Raw genomic sequence first — 19,850 nt, 5'->3', positions numbered from 1 at the left:
GCTTTGGTTTGTCCGAGCTATGAGGTACGGCTTTGGTTTGTCCGAGCTATGAGATACGGCTTTGATTTGTTCGAGCTGTGAAACGCGTAAAAGTAAAAGTGCACAGGAATAAAAATAGGCAAGACAGAAGATAAGAAGTCTTGTGGAAGGAGGGGGTGTTGTAGAGTCCCCCTCCGGATGAAGTGGTTCTTCTGGAGCAGTGGTTTTCAAACTGTTTTATATATTTTTGTAAAATCTCACGTACCTCCGTGCACCCTCATTTGACAACCACTGTTCTAAGGGGACAACTTCGCGTTGGCAGGGCTGGGTAACTGGACAGTTGTCTTCAGTTCCCAGGGAAGGAAGGGGTGTTGTAGAGTCCCCCATCCGGATGAAGCAGGGAAGGAAGGGGTGTTGTAGAGTCCCCCATCCGGATGAAGCAGCTCTTTTATTTTTAAAAGAGGACTTCGCGTAGGCAGGGATAAGAAATTTGTGTGGTTGAATGTGTGACTGGTAGGATAAATTGACTAAAAAGCAGTTCTAGCATTGATCGACGGCAATAACACAGGCTAGTAATTTGTTAGAAGGTCAATTTAAACCTGCATTGAGGATCCTCAAAGAAAATAAAAAGAGATTGAAAAAAAAACACTGGAAAAATTAAAATTAAGATGAGAAAAAGGAACGATAAATCTCTAGCTCTTGAAGGAGATGAGTTCATGGCGAGTAGATTTCTTGATTGTATGTAATACATGCTGAAGTGGAAAAAGAAAAGAGAGAGTTGAATTGTGCTAGACTGTGGTTGAAAGCTTCACAAGAGAGAAGAGAATAAATCCAAAAGACAGAAAGTTGAAAAGTGCTGCGACTATGTTTGTCAGGCCGGAAGACAATGAGGCCACAGTGCGCAGGCGCACTGTCCCGGCCACGGCTCCAGCCGCAGCTCAAGCAGAAGAGCAAGAGAGGCATTCCGCTCGTGTGCAAAACTTGTATACAACAACTATGCAGTGGGACAGGCATGCTGAAAAAGTGATCCAAAAAGGCAAATGTTCTGATGTATTTCATCTAGATGATGATAATGATCTAAATGAAGATACAGCAATCTTCTTCCAAAGTTCCCAAAGGGGAGAGGAAGAGTTAGAGACCAACAAGGCCGAAGGCCACCATATAATTCAAAACCCCCATCAGATTCTGACAACTGCTGGAACTGTGGGAAACGTGGACACTGGTCAAGAGAGTGTTTTAGAAGAAAAGAAAAAAAAAAAAAGCGGTGCCAGTCAAGGGGCAGAGGAAGAGGCAGAGGAAAAGTCACATTTACAGCATGACAAGCTTCCTCTCCTTTGACCCCTCATGCTAATACAGAGAAAGAAAGAATAGATGCCCATATGACAGCAAAACATGTCATTGTCAGATTATTGGAACATTTTTTGGATTATTAGAGCTCCTGTCCATGCAAGAAGTATGACAATGCTGTTTGTATGCCCAACGACAAATTACCAGGGATCAAATTGTGTGTGTACACTAAAGTTAGAATTTGCAAATCAAGTGGTAAATGAATGCAACTTGAAGATAAATAAAGAAAATTAGAATGTACTGTCCTTGTGTGCGTGGGAGGGACTAGCTCATGATCGGGCTGTGCATGTGTCAGGTTTATTTCAATGACTGAATAACTATTAAGAGAAGAGCAACAGCAAACAAACCACAAGTGAGACAGAATATTAAGTCTTTTCTCGCGAGGAGAACGATAGAGAGAGGAAACTCGGTTACAATCTCCATCAATTCTGAGTTCTCCCTCCACGTGCTCCTCTATTTAATGTTTTGGTTGCCCTGGTTACAGAGGCGTTGCTACACTAAAGGGAGGGGAGATTGTGTCTGTAGCAACGTTGATTAGCTAAGGAATGTAGTGTGGTGTGAATTAGCACTTCATTGTCGGCCCGTGACCCCCGCAGAGTTTGTCCATCTGTTTTTCTCCAGTTGTTGGCCGAGCCGTTCTCGAGTGTGATCAGATAACTTGAATTGCCGCTTTTCCTGTGGAACAATGCAACTAAACCTTGGCTAGACTTTATCTACTTAGTAAATTAACACTCAATAACAATGAGTGACTTGTCCGAAACATTTAAACAAGACTTGAGTAAATATGGGATAACTTGTACGCAACCACTTCAAACTGTGTTTACCTCTTACAGAAACAAAAACACACAGATAACATAAGGACAGGAAGGACACATATGGCTGACAGAGATCAAAAGACTTCCCTCTCACTAAAGAGAAAGAACCTAGATAAAAGGAAAGCCATAAACTCGTAAATGACAAGGCTTTACTTAAATTATTCCAACATTTCCCCCCTGTTTATCCCATATTTGCTCAATGTTTATATTACCAAAGAACAACCACTTCTCTCGATTTTCGGTTGTCGGATCACAAGTATGAGCACAAATGAGTTCACACCAAAAAAAAGGATAAATGTTGCGATATTATCATTCGGAAACACACAGATCTGGGAAAAAGTCTGTAAACTCAAGTGCAAAAACTGCATCATCATCATCGTTATCATCAACATGCTGCCGTTCAGACATTAGGCATACCCGGGCCATCTCGTCGTCCATGGGCGAGATTGCTGTAGTGATAAGACGATTAAACAGAGCACGGAGACATGGAATACAACAACATCCACACAAGGTGAGTATAGCAGTAATTGAGGACACAAGGGCTTTATACTTCCCAGAAGCAGTCATCCACTTGTTGTGCTCTTTCATCCTCGTGTTGAGGGATTGCAAGCTTGCAATCACCTTCGTCAGGCTCCCATCAGGGGCGGTGTCATTCTGGATGAAGGTGCAGCATTGTTCCCTGAACATTGCGCAGACCCTTCCTTTCCCAGACAACAACATAACAAGAGCATTGCTGTTCTGGATTGACATTAGGGAAGGCGTGGCTAGCTGTTCGTGCACTGCCTCAAGTCCCGCTTGTGTCCGTTTGCCCAATTTCTGCATGTTGCAATGGATGCAATTTATCCTGTCAACGTTCTTGTTCATCGTCCACCAGCAGCAAATGGAGGACTCCCATCCCGCTGCAATTTGGTCAATTAATTCTTATTCATCAGGAACTCCTCTGGGGACTCTAATTGCATCAATTTCAGTCAAATCATCGCCGCCTCTCAAATTTAAAGATATTATGTTTTTGTTTTTTCCAGCTTTTTCCCAGATCTTGGCATGTCGGTACATATACAATTTTGGTTGACTACATTCTCTAAAAGCAATGGCTTCTTTTTTCTTTCTTCACTGGATATTACTATATAGAATGCTCCGTCACACATCTTACAATCCAATCGACGTGATAGACTTCACACGATCTTTGATCAATGGTGACGGTAGAACATAAAGCAACGGTCGCAAACCCATACACATGACATATTCAATTGTCTTTACAGCTTGTTTTGCCATTAGCAATCAATCGTTTCGTTTAGCAGTTTATTCTTATACTAGTTACCTGAAACAAATTATCCACATTCACTTTAGATATATTCATCCCATTCGTTAACATCTAGAGCGGTCGTTGACAAAATATACATATAAACATCATACTCTCATGGCAGTCCAGATCTGACACAGCAGATCATCCTGCAAAGGTCAAATCGATCTTTTAAATTGCTACAATGCAGCATAATTAAAAATGTTTTTTGGAGTGATCAATATAAGTTGTTCACTCATCTCTCCCCTACTCATTATGACTTAGTTCCCACAAATACCATGTTGCTGAAGTTAACAAAGTGGCAACAAACCACCACCTTACATGCAATAACGTCATTGTTCCGTTTTCTTGTTCCCGGCATTTCTCTAAGAGGTAAGGCTCCCTTTGGGTCACTTTTTCCCGATTGAACGTTACCTCAAAAGAAATTACCCTTTTGTAATTTCCAAGGACTACCTCAACTGACCTTTCTGCTATTTTAATGGCAGTTGATGTCCATCCATCCATTTTCTGTACCGCTTAGTCCCCACTGGGGTCGCGGGCGTGCTGGAGCCTATCCCAGCCGTCATCGGGCAGTAGGCGGGGGACACCCTGAACCGGTTGCCAGCCAATCGCAGGGCACACAGAGACAAACAACCATTTGCACTCGCACTCACACCCAGGGACAATTTGGAGTGTTCAATCGGCCTACCAAGCATGTTTTTGGGATGTGGGAGGAAACCGGAGTGCCCGGAGAAAACCCACGCGGGCCCGGGGAGAACATGCAAACTCCACACAGGGAAGGCCGGAGGTGGAATCGAACCCGCACCCTCCTAACTGTGAGGCGGACGTGCTACCCAAGTGCGCCACCGAGCCGCTGGCAGTTGATGTAATTATCAATATTCAATGTGGCCCTTCCCCCTTGGAAGAACACCAGTGTTTTGTTTTCAATGCTCTTAATGAGAACGTGCTTTGTTCTTTTTGACTTTAATATATTAATTATAAATATAAAATGTAAATGCCAAATTTAAATCATCCTTAGTTTTCCACTTGGTTTTAAAACATGGTAATCTATATTGTCGCCCAAACAATTTTTCATACGGGGTTAAACCCACAGTACTTGTAAAATGTATGTACAGCTTGACCAGGTCTAAACATTTTGTCCATGATCTTCCATTTTTCCCATGCACATTTTCACACTTTATACCAGTTCTGTCACGAGAATTAATTTTCAAAATCCCATATCTCGGTATTATTATTATTATTATTATTATTCTTACATAACGTTTTTGCCACTGTTAAGGCATTCAGTGTTTTTGTTGAAGCCAATTCAAACCATTTTGAGAATGCATCTATTATGACCAGGCATTATAACCCTGTGGATTGTGTTTAGCACATGTTAAACAAGCTCTACAATTTTTTTAAATTTTTTATTTTATTTTCTTTTGTTTTGAAAATGTTTTGAATATGAATCAAATCCGTATGTTGTATAAAGCTGACTGACCTGCCCCACTATCCCTCCTCTTGAGCCATGTGACATACAACCATGGCTCAATATTGCTGCCAATTGGTATAGGTTCTTTGGTAGGATAGGTCTGTCTTCTGGTCATTTATAGATGCCATTCTCTACTCTTGCCCCTCTTTTTGTCCATGATTGAATTTCAATCTATGGACTTTGTCGCTGCACATCTTTAAAAATGTTTCAGTAATTCAATCCGCTTCTTGTGTGTATAAAATTTGAAGCGTCTTTTGCAGCTATGCGGTTCCGTCCGCAAGCTTGTTACCTCTTGACACCTTATCAGTCTCGTGCGTGCCCTGCACACGTGCACATAGCTATTTGTCGTGGCAATTGGACTGCTTCCACAACTAGCCTAGTTGTAGTTTCTTGTAGTTTCTTTTCAATCAGTTTCTCATCGTTTATCACAAGAATCTTAGTAATTTGAACAAAAGTCAAAAAGTATGTTTTATTTTACTCAATTGTACGATTTAGAGAATCCATATGTAGTAAAGCGTTGTATTACTACATATGATTTCATCTTCATTTAATTTTGACACACCTTTCAAAATGCTTCTCAGTGTCCCAGTGCACACATGCTTTGCGTGTGTAACTGGTTGTCTCAACCCGTGTTCCACATCCTAATCTTTCCTTCCTCAAGGTGTCAAACCAATCCACTAATTGGAAAAGATAAAAATCAACAAATTAACCATCAGTAAATTAATATAATAGTTAATTGTTGTTGTTTCTTAACTTTAACTAACTCAATCACTCTCTTATCCTCAAATGTAAAAACTTGTGTAGTCCTTACACAACCAATCGACTATTTCTTCTAAATTTAGCTTTGAAATGTTGTTATTTAATAATTTTGCTTCATCCAATTCCAGAAAGCAAGTTCTTTCCAGCTCTCAAATTTGGTTTCATCAGGGATAGGCATTAATGCAGTGTGGACCAGTTCCTGCCCACAAAAAATTGCTTGCCTTTCTGTTCTTCTTATTTTCACAAAATTGCTTTTGTTTTGCGGTGCAAATCATATAGACTACAATCTAGTAAATTCTTTTGTGCACCTACATTAGCCAATTTCAACACATAACACTGACGGCACACAGACAACACAAAAACTTACAGCAGAGACACAGCTCACAAACGATACAAACAAACAACGCTGCGCAAACGTCATCCTCTATTTTGATGTTTCGGTTATACTTTTGTTTTCTCATCAGTGCCTTTTATCCTTCATGCAAATATTGTCACATCTTCCTCAAGCATCACCCTGCTTCAAATATTCAAACATTCTCTGAGAAACTCACACTTTCCTTGCTTCGCCCGCAGCCACAGCACCGCTCGTGCGAGGGGTGGGGGCGCAGCATCAATGTTGATTAGTCACAGGCTGGCCATTTCCTGCAACAACCATGATGCCGGCCCACCGCCCACACGAGCATAGCAAAGGCCCACGCGGACAGCCCCGCCCCGCGACAACGCGCGAGCGCAGGCACGCTTATCAGTTTCACCTTCTCAAAGGGCAGGCCAACTTTGCCGTTGCCCTCCCCCATCATGTTCACCTTCAACATCTTTCAGTCTTCTACACAACATTTGCTGTCTCTTATTCCCATCCTATCAAGCCACCGTTCTCGTAACTCTCTGCCACACACACCTTATTTTCTCTATTGCACACACCTTGCTCATCTCAGTTTCTCCAACCAACTCAAACACATCATCGTCCACTTCTCAATTTCCCTATTATTGCTCAACAGCCTCCAGAACATTCTCCATTACTGATTTCTTCCATAGAACACACATCTCACTCGCACTCATACGCACACCCATTCATGAGGATCCTCCGCACTAAGAACACCTTTTTGCTCGTATTACTTGTCAGATTTATTCTCTTTTACTTTTAGAAGCTATTTGTAATTCCTTTCCATTTATTTTGCAAATTTTAACTTCAGTGTTACTTTATATTACTTTATCCTTTTAACATAAATATCTCCTTATATTTAAGCTAATTTCTCCTTAATTTTGGCAGCCAGGTTCCCACTTCATTACATGGAAACCTGATCTGATTTGATTTTGGCCTAGTCATAGTGTTTTCTGTTAATTTGTGCAGTCACGTGCCATGTGACTGTTTTCTCCGCAATTCCAGCATTTTATTAGAGGTTGCACAACTCCTCTTCCTCGGCCTCTAAAGCCTCCTTTAGACATTGCTCGCCCTCTCTGGCCTTTCTGTCCTCTGCCTGCATTTTGGTAAAAAGTGTCACTATCCTGGTCTACCAGAAAAGTGTGTTTTGAAGCTTTCATTTGTTTTCATTTTTGTTTGTCTATTACTACTCTTTCTGCATGGAGGGCATGATTTATGTATCCCTCCCGCTATGATCTTTAGTTTTGAATTTGTAGCATGTATTTTCTCTACGTGCTTCTATACTTTCTCTAGACTTCTCCCTTCTTCTCTAACTCTGTAAATTTTGGTTTTCTCTTGCCTGCCTACTGTTAGGCCCAGTCTCATCATCTTCCTACCTGCAATACAGTGCTTTCTGAGCTCTCTCTCTTTCCCTCTCTCTTTCTCTCTCTCTCTTTCTCTCTCTCTTTCTCTCTCTCTTTCTCTCTCTCTTTCTCTCTCTCTCTTTCTCTCTCTCTCCCAAAACACTACATCATCAGATGCCTTCTTTAATTTCTTTAAGATTTATTTATGTTGTTTTGTTTAAGGCACCTCTCAGTCCTAATAATTTGGTTGTCCCTCAAATTTATATTTTTTAACCCATTTATCGAAATCTTTTTTTTTTTTTTTTTTTTTTAATCGGTTGGGATCCTGCCTTTCAATTATTTTCCAATCTTTGCATTTTAGTTCATGTCGGGGTAGGGACTTTCGCTTACTATTTAAGAGGAGCGCTCAAATGAGATCACTCTCAGTCAAACCGTTCACAAGCATACCACGCGCGTTTTTTTTTTAAGAACAGAGGAGTCTGCCCCTCCTGCTGCGGAATTTAACTAACATAAAACGTTAGGGGGCTCCACATCCGCCCCTGCAGAATTTAACTGTTCCTAGTTGTACTTGATAGGGTCTAGAATTCTCAAGGTTTTATTGTTTTGTTTTTTTAATAACAGAGGAGTCCGCCCCTCCTGCTGCAGAATTTAACTAGCTTGAAAGCTAGGGGGCTCCACATCCGCCCCTGCGGAATTTAACTGTTTCTATTTAATAGAATTAATATTCCTACTCACGGTCTGCTGATTCTCTTCCTCGGAAGATCTCGTCAACCCTCCCGGTGTCCAGCCGGACTGATCGAGACAGTCCCGTCAAAGGGCTTTTGTTTTACCTCGGCCGAGGATTGTCACCTGCGTCGAAGAGCCCGCTGGAACCGTTCAAGGCGTGTCGAGATCCCGGAACGAGCCCCCAATTTCTGTCAGGTTTATTTCAATGACTGAATAACTATTAAGAGAAGAGCAACAGCAAACAAACCACAAGTGAGACAGAATATTAAGTCTTTTCTCGCGAGGAGAACGATAGAGAGAGGAAACTCGGTTACAATCTCCATCAATTCTGAGTTCTCCCTCCACGTGCTCCTCTATTTAATGTTTTGGTTGCCCTGGTTACAGAGGCGTTGCTACACTAAAGGGAGGGGAGATTGTGTCTGTAGCAACGTTGATTAGCTAAGGAATGTAGTGTGGTGTGAATTAGCACTTCATTGTCGGCCCGTGACCCCCGCAGAGTTTGTCCATCTGTTTTTCTCCAGTTGTTGGCCGAGCCGTTCTCGAGTGTGATCAGATAACTTGAATTGCCGCTTTTCCTGTGGAACAATGCAACTAAACCTTGGCTAGACTTTATCTACTTAGTAAATTAACACTCAATAACAATGAGTGACTTGTCCGAAACATTTAAACAAGACTTGAGTAAATATGGGATAACTTGTACGCAACCACTTCAAACTGTGTTTACCTCTTACAGAAACAAAAACACACAGATAACATAAGGACAGGAAGGACACATATGGCTGACAGAGATCAAAAGACTTCCCTCTCACTAAAGAGAAAGAACCTAGATAAAAGGAAAGCCATAAACTCGTAAATGACAAGGCTTTACTTAAATTATTCCAACAGCATGTGTGTTAAAATGATGAAGATTGGCTAAACCTTTAGTGTAAAGAAATTTGTTAGACTGTGGTCTATCCAATTTGCACCGCAGAACAGAAACGATTTGGAAAGATAAAAATGAGAGGAAAAGAGAAAAATGTGTTTGCGAGCAGAAATTTATCCACACTAGTGCATGTTAAGTGTCGAGCCCTCATGAGAAATTTGAAAAAAAAGACGACAGAACATGCTTTCAGGGATTGGAAGAAGCAAAATTGTGAATTTAAGACATTGCAATGCTACATTTAATAGGAATAATTGATTGATGGTGTTATAGAATTATACAAACTGCTATATGCGAGCTAAATCTGAGAAATTGAGTTCGTTAAATCTAAAAGCAAAGAAAAATTCAGATCAATTTGCCAGTAGTTTTTTGAGTTGAGTTTTTTTTGGGATTGGTGGATTGTTCGATCAGGAACCTTGAGTTGAAAATGGTATATGAATGTTGTGTGGTGAGCTTGGATGAATTGAGACCAATGTGATGGAAAGACTCCTTTTTGGAGACTGTGTGTGAGATGCAAATGAGCATTGATGAATGATTGCCTTGAATGATAGGAAAATACAGGTTGAATGGTTGAAGCTGTTGGCGAGTACTATGGAAAATTAGTAGAGCGACTTTGCTGAAAGAGTGGTTTTGAGTAAGTTGAATGCTAAAATGAAAAACATAGCTTTTGGATTAATGATTAACTAGAGAAAAAACTGGAGAACCAGTAACACATGCAGAAGATGTGTGAACTGGTAAATTGAGAGGCGTTTTGGAAAGAAAGTCAAATTAAATGATGGAATCATATGTAGTAAAGAACACATTCTCCCAAAAATTTTGTCAAGGTGTGAGGCATGGGCGTTGCCAAGCCTCAGAAGGAGGGAGTGAATAGGACAGATAGTGGAAGATAGTAATAATACAAACCTTTACGACATATGGATTTTCTAATACATTTGGTGTCATACTGTGGTAAATTTCTATTCTGGTATCATGCAATGTATATCTCACCAGTAAGCCCAAGTGTGACCGGGTCATGTTTCGGGTCAGGTTCGTGCGGGATTGTTTGGGCCTTGGTCCATGATCTCATTGGCACGAGACATCTGGTTTCCATTAACAACTGACAAGATTTGCACCCGAGTGAGGAAAGGGAGGCTAACTCATAAATAATGAGGAGATATTGGGAGTAATCTGTTGGTCCTTTCTTTAAGACCCTTCCTGGTGCAGATAGGTTAGCAACAAGAGAGATTTAGAGGTTCAAAAGAAAGACAGTTAAAAGAAAACAACATTATTAATTTGGACAGTTGCAGGCTAACAGGAGCATGAGAAAGAAGAGCTAAGAAGCGGGATCCAATTTGATCAGGGAGATTGGAAATTCACAACACCATATTCTAAGTCACATTTTTGAGCAAGCATGACACAGGTAATAACGTTTGAGAGGTCAAGACATAGATCAGGGCTAGACGTGGAACGCAGACCTCGTTGAGTTAATTTTAAATAACGATACTGAAGACATCGTATCTATACGAACTATAGACAGAACGTAGCTCAAAAATAGGATGAGTTGCAGGACTTACAATATAAAGACGAGATCGCTGTTACTAGGAGAATTTGAAGTTTGGTAAACAAACGTTACTAGTGAATGGATGGCAGCAGCTACATTTGGAGATAGTCTTACAAGTTTGATGTCCCAGTCTGTCACTCTCAGTGCCAGGACCCCTGACACTCGATCCCGAGACTCTGCCTGAAGCCATGGACGTCTACAAAACGGTGCCTGGCTTTGAGGTACCTTTGACCTTTGGCAAGGACAAAGAAAGACTGTTGTTGTACTTGTAGGGCGACAAGTACACTCTGGAAGAAAGACGACATCCTCGGGGACGAGAAAAGACAGTAAGAAGCGGAGGAACTCACAATGTTGAAAATGGACTCATTTGAACAATGGACTCAGTCGAGAGTGATGGATGGGTTGGCTCTGAAGCAACAACAAAAGAACACCAACTTGCAGCAGAAGACATATGGACATGAAGTGGCCGACGGCCAAATCGCGCTCCTTGCTGTGGCGTGGCTAAACTTGGTGGGGCTTGAGTCAAAGTGGACAGGAGCTTCATTGTGCACTGAGTTTGACAGAACTGAGGAGATTTGATAAAAATTTAATAATGCGTAGCGCTACAGAGAGAAGCATCATGGTCAGAGTTTGAACAGATTGGACAAAACAAATAGGCTAAAACGGTGAGAAACAAGAGCGAGATCTGATGTTTTGGCTCATCAGGCATAAGAAGTAGAAATTGAGTTAGATAAATTTTAGAATAGGACACTTGGACTACACCGTGTTCCAAATTATTATGCAAATGATATTTATCTCAGATTTTCCTAAATAGTTGATGAAAAATGAGTCAGCATAATTTTCAAGTCATCAACCATTAGTTTAATGAATTCTAATGTTATTGAACAAACCTCCCAATGATAACAGAATTTTTCAAAAATAAAAAACTTAAAATGCACTGTTCCAAATTATTACGCACAACAGAGTTTTATAACATTTTATAGGTTGTTATGAACTGAAATGCTCATCTTTAGAATTTACAGCATTAGGTCATATTTACTGAAATCAAAAGCTATTTCAATCAAAAACATCTTAACAGGTCAAGTTACATTTTAACATAGGACCCTTTATTTGATAGCAGCTTCACAATTCTTGCATCCATTGACCTTGTGAGTTTTTGGAGAGTTTCTGCTTGAATTTCTTTGCAGGATGTCAGAATAGCCTCCCAGAGCTGCTGTTTGGATGTGAACTGCCTCCCACCCTCATGGATCTTTTACTTGAGGATGCTCCAAAGGTTCTCAATAGGATTGAGGTCAGGGGAGGATGGGGGCCACACCATGAGTTTCTCTCCTTTTATGCCAATAGCAGCCAATGATGCAGAGGTATTCCTTGCAGCATGAGATGGTGCATTGTCATGCATGAAGATGATTTTGCTACGGAAAGCACGGTTCTTCTTTTTGTACCATGGAAGAAAGTGGTCAGTCAGAAACTCCACATACTTTACAGATGTCATTTTCACACCTTCAGGGACCCTAAAGGGGCCAACCAGCTCTCTCCCCATGATTCCGGCCCAACACATGACTCCGCCACCTCCTTGCTGACGTCGCAGCCTTGTTGGGACATGGTGGCCGTCCACCAACCATCCACGACTCCATCCATCTGGACCATCCAAGGTTGCACGGCACTCATCAGTGAACAAGACTGTTTGAAAATTAGTCTTCATGTATTCCTGGGCCCACTGCAGCCGTTTCTGCTTGTGAGCGTTGTTTAGGGGTGGCCGAATAGAGGGTTTCCGCATAACTGCAAGACTCTGGATGATCCTACACCTTGATGTTCGTGGGACTCCAGAGGCACCAGCAGCTTCAAATATCTGTTTGCTACTCTGTAATGGCATTTTAGCAGCTGCTCTCTTAATCCGATGTTTTTGTCTGGCAGAAACCTTCCTCGTTGTGCCTTTATCTGCACGAACCCGTGTGTGCTCTGATTCAGCCACAAATCTCTTTACAGTACGATGATCACGCTTAAGTTTTCGTGAAATATCTAAGTTCTTCCTACCTTGTCCAAGGCATTGAACTATTTCACGCTTTTCGACAGCAGAGAGATCCTTTTTCTTTCCCATGTTGCTTGGAAATGGTCATCTGCTTAAAATGTGGAACGCCATTCTTAAGTAGTTTTTCCTTAGTTGGGCTCACCTGGCAGACTAATTATCACAGGTGTCTGAGATTGATTTCAGTGATCCAAAGAGCCCACAATACCGTCCATGAGTTTAATTGAAAAACAAAAAATGTAATCTTTATGACACTTAAATACAATTTGCATAATAATTTGGAACACGGCACCGTGTTCCAAATTATTATGCAAATGATATTTATCTCAGATTTTCCTAAATAGTCGATGCAAATGAGTCAGCATAATTTTCAAGTCATCAACCATTAGTTTAATGAATTCGAATATTATTGAACAAACCTCCCAATGATAACAGAATTTTTCTAAAAATGTAATCTTTATGACACTTAAATACAATTTGCATAATAATTTGGAACACGGCACCGTGTTCCAAATTATTATGCAAATGATATTTATCTCAGATTTTCCTAAATAGTCGATGCAAATGAGTCAGCATAATTTTCAAGTCATCAACCATTAGTTTAATGAATTCGAATGTTATTGAACAAACCTCCCAATGATAACAGAATTTTTCAAAAATAAAAAACTTAAAATGCACTGTTCCAAATTATTACGCACAAAAGAGTTTTATAACATTTTATAGGTTGTTATGAACTGAGATGCTCATCTTTAGAATTTACAGCATTAGGAGGTCATATTTACTGAAAAAGAGAGGGGGAAGGCCCCCAAAGCACCGGCTGGAGCTCCGCAAAAAGCTCCATAACCTGTTAAAAATGCTTAGCCGGGTGCCTGGAAGCCTCCTCAGGCGTAAAAAGCGAGGGGGAAGGCCCCCAAAGCACCGGCTGGAGCTCCGCAAAAAGCTCCATAACCTGTTAAAAATGCTTAGCCGGGTGCCTGGAAGCCTCCTCGGGCATAAAAAGCGAGGGGGAAGGCCCCCAAAGCACCGGCTGGAGCTCCGCAAAAAACTCCATAATCTGTTAAAAATGCTTAGCCGCGGCCCTGGAAGCCTCCTCGGGCGTAAAAAGCGAGGGGGAAGGCCCCCAAAGCACCGGCTGGAGCTCCGCAAAAAGCTCCATAACCTGTTAAAAATGCTTAGCCGGGTGCCTGGAAGCCTCCTCGGGCGTAAAAAGCGAGGGGGAAGGCCCCCAAAGCACCGGCTGGAGCTCCGCAAAAAACTCCATAATCTGTTAAAAATGCTTAGCCGCGGCCCTGGAAGCCTCCTCGGGCGTAAAAAGCGAGGGGGAAGGCCCCCAAAGCACCGGCTGGAGCTCCGCAAAAAGCTCCATAACCTGTTAAAAATGCTCAGCCGGGTGCCTGGAAGCCTCCTCGGGCGTAAAAAGCGAGGGGGAAGGCCCCCAAAGCACCGGCTGGAGCTCCGCAAAAAACTCCATAATCTGTTAAAAATGCTTAGCCGCGGCCCTGGAAGCCTCCTCGGGCGTAAAAAGCGAGGGGGAAGGCCCCCAAAGCACCGGCTGGAGCTCCGCAAAAAGCTCCATAACCTGTTAAAAATGCTTAGCCGCGTCCCTGGAAGCCCAATCGGGCGTAAAAAGTTAGGCGGAACGGACCTGGAGCTCCACATGGAAGTCCCAAAAAAGCTCCATAATTGGTTAAAAATGCTTAGCCGCGTCCCTGGAAGCCCAATCGGGCGTAAAAGGTTAGGCGGAACGGGCCTGGAGCTCCACACGGAAGTCCCAAAAAAGCTCCATAATTGGTTAAAAATGCTTAGCCGCGTCCCTGGAAGCACAATCGGGCGTAAAAAGTTAGGCGGAACGGGCCTGGAGCTCCACACGGAAGTCCCAAAAAAGCTCCATAATTGGTTAAAAATGCTTAGCCGCGTCCCTGGAAGCCCAATCGGGCGTAAAAAGTTAGGCGGAACGGGCCTGGAGCTCCACACGGAAGTTGCAAAAAAGCTCCATAATTGTTTAAAAATGTTTAGCCGCGTCCCTGGAAGCCCAATCGGGCGTAAAAAGTTAGGCGGAACGGCCCCCCGAAGACCGGCCGGAGCTCCGCTGGAAGACCAGCGGGCCGTCGAAAATGCTTAGCCGAGGCTCTGGAAGCCTCGCCGGGCATCGCTCGCGGCAGCAGGGGTAGCTCTTAGGTACCAGGGGCGGGCGCTCAGGTACCAGGGGCTAGCGCTCAGGTACCAGGGGTAAGCGCTGGTGCAGTACCAGCTTTGGTCTGTTGGTGCGCCAGAGTACGATGAGTTGGTCCCCCTAGTTACTGCACTCATCCCCTTTACCCCCTAATCGCAAAATATAGTCGGCACGTATGCGCAGAAGACTTTTTTTTCTTTTTGAAAATTTTTCTAAGTGCCAGCGGATGCTGGCACACGAACTGTCCGAGCTACGACGGTTCCCCGGTCGGACAGCGACGGTGAAAAAGCGGTCCTGGAGGTCCGAAAAAAATTTGCGAATATTTTCTAAGTGTCACCGAGGGCTGACACGCAATCTATCCGAGGCGCGCTGGTTCCCCGGTCGGATCCGAATGTCGAAAATTCGGCCTCTCCACCACGGAGGTCAGTGAGAATTTCAGAATATCTTTTAAGTGCGAGCGTGGGCTGCCGCACAACTTGTCCGAGTGGCGACGGTTCCCCGGTCGGCCGCGAATGTCGAAAATTCGGCCTCTCCACCACGGAAGTCGGTGAGAATTTCGGAATAATTTCTAAGTGCCAGCGTGGGCTGCCGCACGTTCCGTCCAAGTGCCGACGGTTCCCCGGTCGGCCCCGAATGTCGAAAATTCGGCCTCTCCACCACGGAGGTCGGTGAGAATTTCAGAATATTTTCTAAGTGCGAGCGTGGGCTGCCGCACAACTTGTCCGACTGGCGACGGTTCCCCGGTCGGCCGCGAATGTCGAAAATTCGGCCTCTCCACCACGGAAGTCGGTGAGAATTTCAGAATATTTTCTAAGTGCGAGCGTGGGCTGCCGCACGTTCCGTCCGAGTGCCGACGGTTCCCCGGTCGGCCCCGAATGTCGAAAATTCGGCCTCTCCACCACGGAGGTCGGTGAGAATTTCAGAATATTTTCTAAGTGCGAGCGTGGGCTGCCGCACAACTTGTCCGAGTGCCGACGGTTCCCCGGTCGGCCCCGAATGTCGAAAATTCGGCCTCTCCACCACGGAAGTCGGTGAGAATTTCAGAATATTTTCTAAGTGCGAGCGTGGGCTGCCGCACAACTTGTCCGAGTGGCGACGGTTCCCCGGTCGGCCGCGAATGTCGAAAATTCGGCCTCTCCACCACGGAGGTCGGTGAGAATTTCAGAATATTTTCTAAGTGCGAGCGTGGGCTGCCGCACGTTCCGTCCGAGTGCCGACGGTTCCCCGGTCGGTCGCGAATCGCGAAAATTCGGCCTCTCCACCACGGAAGTCGGTGAGAATTTCAGAATATTTTCTAAGTGCGAGCGTGGGCTGCCGCACAACTTGTCCGAGTGGTGACGGTTCCCCGGTCGGCCGCGAATGTCGAAAATTCGGCCTCTCCACCACGGAGGTCGGTGAGAATTTCAGAATATTTTCTAAGTGCGAGCGTGGGCTGGCGCACGTTCCGTCCGAGTGCCGACGGTTCCCCGGTCGGCCCCGAATGTCGAAAATTCGGCCTCTCCACCACGGAAGTCGGTGAGAATTTCAGAATATTTTCTAAGTGCCAGCGTGGGCTGCCGCACAAGCTGTCCGAATTGCGACGGTTCTCCTTTCGGACCCGAATCGCGAAAATTCGGCCTCTCCACCACGGAAGTCGGTGGGAATTTCAGAATATTTTCTAAGTGCCAGCGTGGGCTGCCGCACGTTCCGTCCGAGTGCCGACGGTTCCCCGGTCGGCCCCGAATGTCGAAAATTCGGCCTCTCCACCACGGAGGTCGGTGAGAATTTCAGAATATTTTCTAAGTGCGAGCGTGGGCTGCCGCACAACTTGTCCGAGTGGCGACGGTTCCCCGGTCGGCCGCGAATGTCGAAAATTGGGCCTCTCCACCACGGAGGTCGGTGAGAATTTCAGAATATTTTCTAAGTGCGAGCGTGGGCTGCCGCACGTTCCGTCCGAGTGCCGACGGTTCCCCGGTCGGCCCCGAATGTTGACAATTCGGCCTCTCCACCACGGAAGTCGGTGGGAATTTCAGAATATTTTCTAAGTGCGAGCGTGGGCTGCCGCACGTTCCGTCCGAGTGCCGACGGTTCCCCGGTCGGCCGCGAATGTCGAAAATTCGGCCTGTCCACCACGGAAGTCGGTGGGAAATTCAGAATATTTTCTAAGTGCCAGCGTGGGCTGCCGCACAAGCTGTCCGAATTGCGACGGTTCTCCTTTCGGACCCGAATCGCGAAAATTCGGCCTCTCCACCACGGAAGTCGGTGAGAATTTCAGAATATTTTCTAAGTGCCAGCGTGGGCTGCCGCACAAGCTGTCCGAATTGCGACAGTTCTCCTTTCGGACCCGAATCGCGAAAATTCGGCCTCTCCACCACGGAAGTCGGTGAGAATTTCAGAATATTTTCTAAGTGCCAGCGTGGGCTGCCGCACAAGCTGTCCGAGTGCCGACGGTTCCCCGGTCGGCCGCGAATGTCGAAAATTCGGCCTCTCCACCACGGAAGTCGGTGAGAATTTCAGAATATTTTCTAAGTGCGAGCGTGGGCTGCCGCACAACTTGTCCGAGTGGCGACGGTTCCCCGGTCGGCCGCGAATGTCGAAAATTTGGCCTCTCCACCACGGAGGTCGGTGAGAATTTCAGAATATTTTCTAAGTGCGAGCGTGGGCTGCCGCACGTTCCGTCCGAGTGCCGACGGTTCCCCGGTCGGCCCCGAATGTCGAAAATTCGGCCTCTCCACCACGGAAGTCGGTGGGAATTTCAGAATATTTTCTAAGTGCCAGCGTGGGCTGCCGCACAAGCTGTCCGAATTGCGACGGTTCCCCTGTCGGCCACAAATGGCGAAAAATCAGCCTCTCCACCTGGAGCTCGCGCCAACTCAGGCGAATATTTTTTAAGTGCCTACGGCTCTTGCGCCGTAATGTGTCCGCTTTGGCTGGTTCCCGCGGTCGGCCACAAATGGCGAAAAATCAGCCTCTCCTGCTGGAGCTCACGCCAACTTTGGCGAAAAATTTCTAAGTGCCAACGGCTCTTGCGCCGTCAAGTGTCCGCTTTGGCTGGTTCCCGCGGTCGGCCACAAATGGCGAAAAATCAGCCACTCCACCTGGAGCTCGCGCCAACTCAGGCGAATATTTTCTAAGTGCCAACGGCTCTTGCGCCGTAATGTGTCCGCTTTGGCTGGTTCCCGCGGTCGGCCACAAATGGCGAAAAATCAGCCTCTCCACCTGGAGCTCGCGCCAACTCAGGCGAATATTTTCTAAGTGCCAACGGCTCTTGCGCCGTAATGTGTCCGCTTTGGCTGGTTCCCGCGGTCGGCCACAAATGGCGAAAAATCAGCCTCTCCACCTGGAGCTCGCGCCAACTCGGGCGAATATTTTCTAAGTGCCAACGGCTCTTGCGCCGTAATGTGTCCGCTTTGGCTGGTTCCCGCTGTCGGCCACAAAGAGCGAAAACTCAGCCTCTCCTCCTGGAAGTCACACCGACTCAGGCGAAAAAATTCTAAGTGCCAACGGCTCTTGCGCCGTAAAGTGTCCGCTTTGGCTGGTTCCCGCGGTCGGCCGCAAATAGCGAAAAATCAGCCTCTCCTTCTGGAGCTCGCGCCAACTTTGGCGAAAAAATTCTAAGTGCCAACGGCTCTTGCGCCGTAAAGTGTCCGCTTTGGCTGGTTCCCGCGGTCGGCCGCAAATAGCGAAAAATCAGCCTCTCCTTCTGGAGCTCGCGCCAACTTTGGTGAAAAAATTCTAAGTGCCAACGGCTCTTGCGCCGTAAAGTGTCCGCTTTGGCTGGTTCCCGCGGTCGGCCGCAAATAGCGAAAAATCAGCCTCTCCTTCTGGAGCTCGCGCCAACTTTGGCGAAAAATTTCTAAGTGCCAACGGCTCTTGCGCCGTAAAGTGTCCGCTTTGGCTGGTTCCCGCGGTCGGCCACAAAGAGCGAAAAATCAGCCTCTCCTCCTGGAGCTCCCGCCAACTCAGGCGAAAAAATTCTAAGTGCCAACGGCTCTTGCGCCGTAAAGTGTCCGCTTTGGCTGGTTCCCGCGGTAGGCCGCAAATAGCGAAAAATCAGCCTCTCCTTCTGGAGCTCGCGCCAACTCGGGCGAATATTTTCTAAGTGCCAACGGCTCTTGCGCCGTAATGTGTCCGCTTTGGCTGGTTCCCGCTGTCGGCCACAAAGAGCGAAAACTCAGCCTCTCCTCCTGGAAGTCACACCGACTCAGGCGAAAAAATTCTAAGTGCCAACGGCTCTTGCGCCGTAAAGTGTCCGCTTTGGCTGGTTCCCGCGGTCGGCCGCAAATAGCGAAAAATCAGCCTCTCCTTCTGGAGCTCGCGCCAACTTTGGCGAAAATTTTCTAAGTGCCAACGGCTCTTGCGCCGTAAAGTGTCCGCTCCGCGCTGGTTCCGCGGTCGGCCGCAAATAGCGAAAAATCAGCCTCTCCTTCTGGAGCTCGCGCCAACTTTGGCGAAAAATTTCTAAGTGCCAACGGCTCTTGCGCCGTAAAGTGTCCGCTCCGCGCTGGTTCCGCGGTCGGCCGCAAATAGCGAAAAATCAGCCTCTCGCCCTTCAGGTACCAGGGGTTGGGGTACCAGGGGTAGGTGCAGTACCAGCTTTGGTCTGTTGGTGCGCCAGAGTACGATGAGTTGGTCCCCCTAGTCACTGTACTCATTACCTTTACCCCCAAATCGCAAAATATAGTCAGAACGAGTGTGGGGAACACACATTTTGGCCCCGAGAACCAGGCGACTGGTGTCTCTAGCGATGTGTTCCCCCCCAAAAAGTGTTCACCTGCTCGGACAGCGAACCTAGGAGCTACCGCAAAGCACTCTGGAAGTGCAAGAGCGAAAATTTTTCTAAGTACAAAAACTCTCGAAAATTTTCAAAGTGTCACAGTGCTCGAAAATTTTCAAAGTGCTACATGCTTTCCATCCAAGGAAGGAATAGTGGAGGACCGGCCTAAACACAGGCCGGCGGAACGACGGGGAGGACCGGCCGCCTCCTTAAACACAGGCCGGTGGAACGTTGGCAGAATTCTTCTCGTGGAGGACCGGCCGCCTCCTTAAACACAGGCCGGTGGAACGTTGGCAGAATTCTTCTCGTGGAGGACC

This window comes from Syngnathus typhle, linkage group LG2 (assembly GCF_033458585.1).
Source record: "Syngnathus typhle isolate RoL2023-S1 ecotype Sweden linkage group LG2, RoL_Styp_1.0, whole genome shotgun sequence".
Classification (NCBI taxonomy): Eukaryota; Metazoa; Chordata; class Actinopteri; order Syngnathiformes; family Syngnathidae; genus Syngnathus; species Syngnathus typhle.
Note: the sequence above shows the minus strand (reverse complement) of the source record.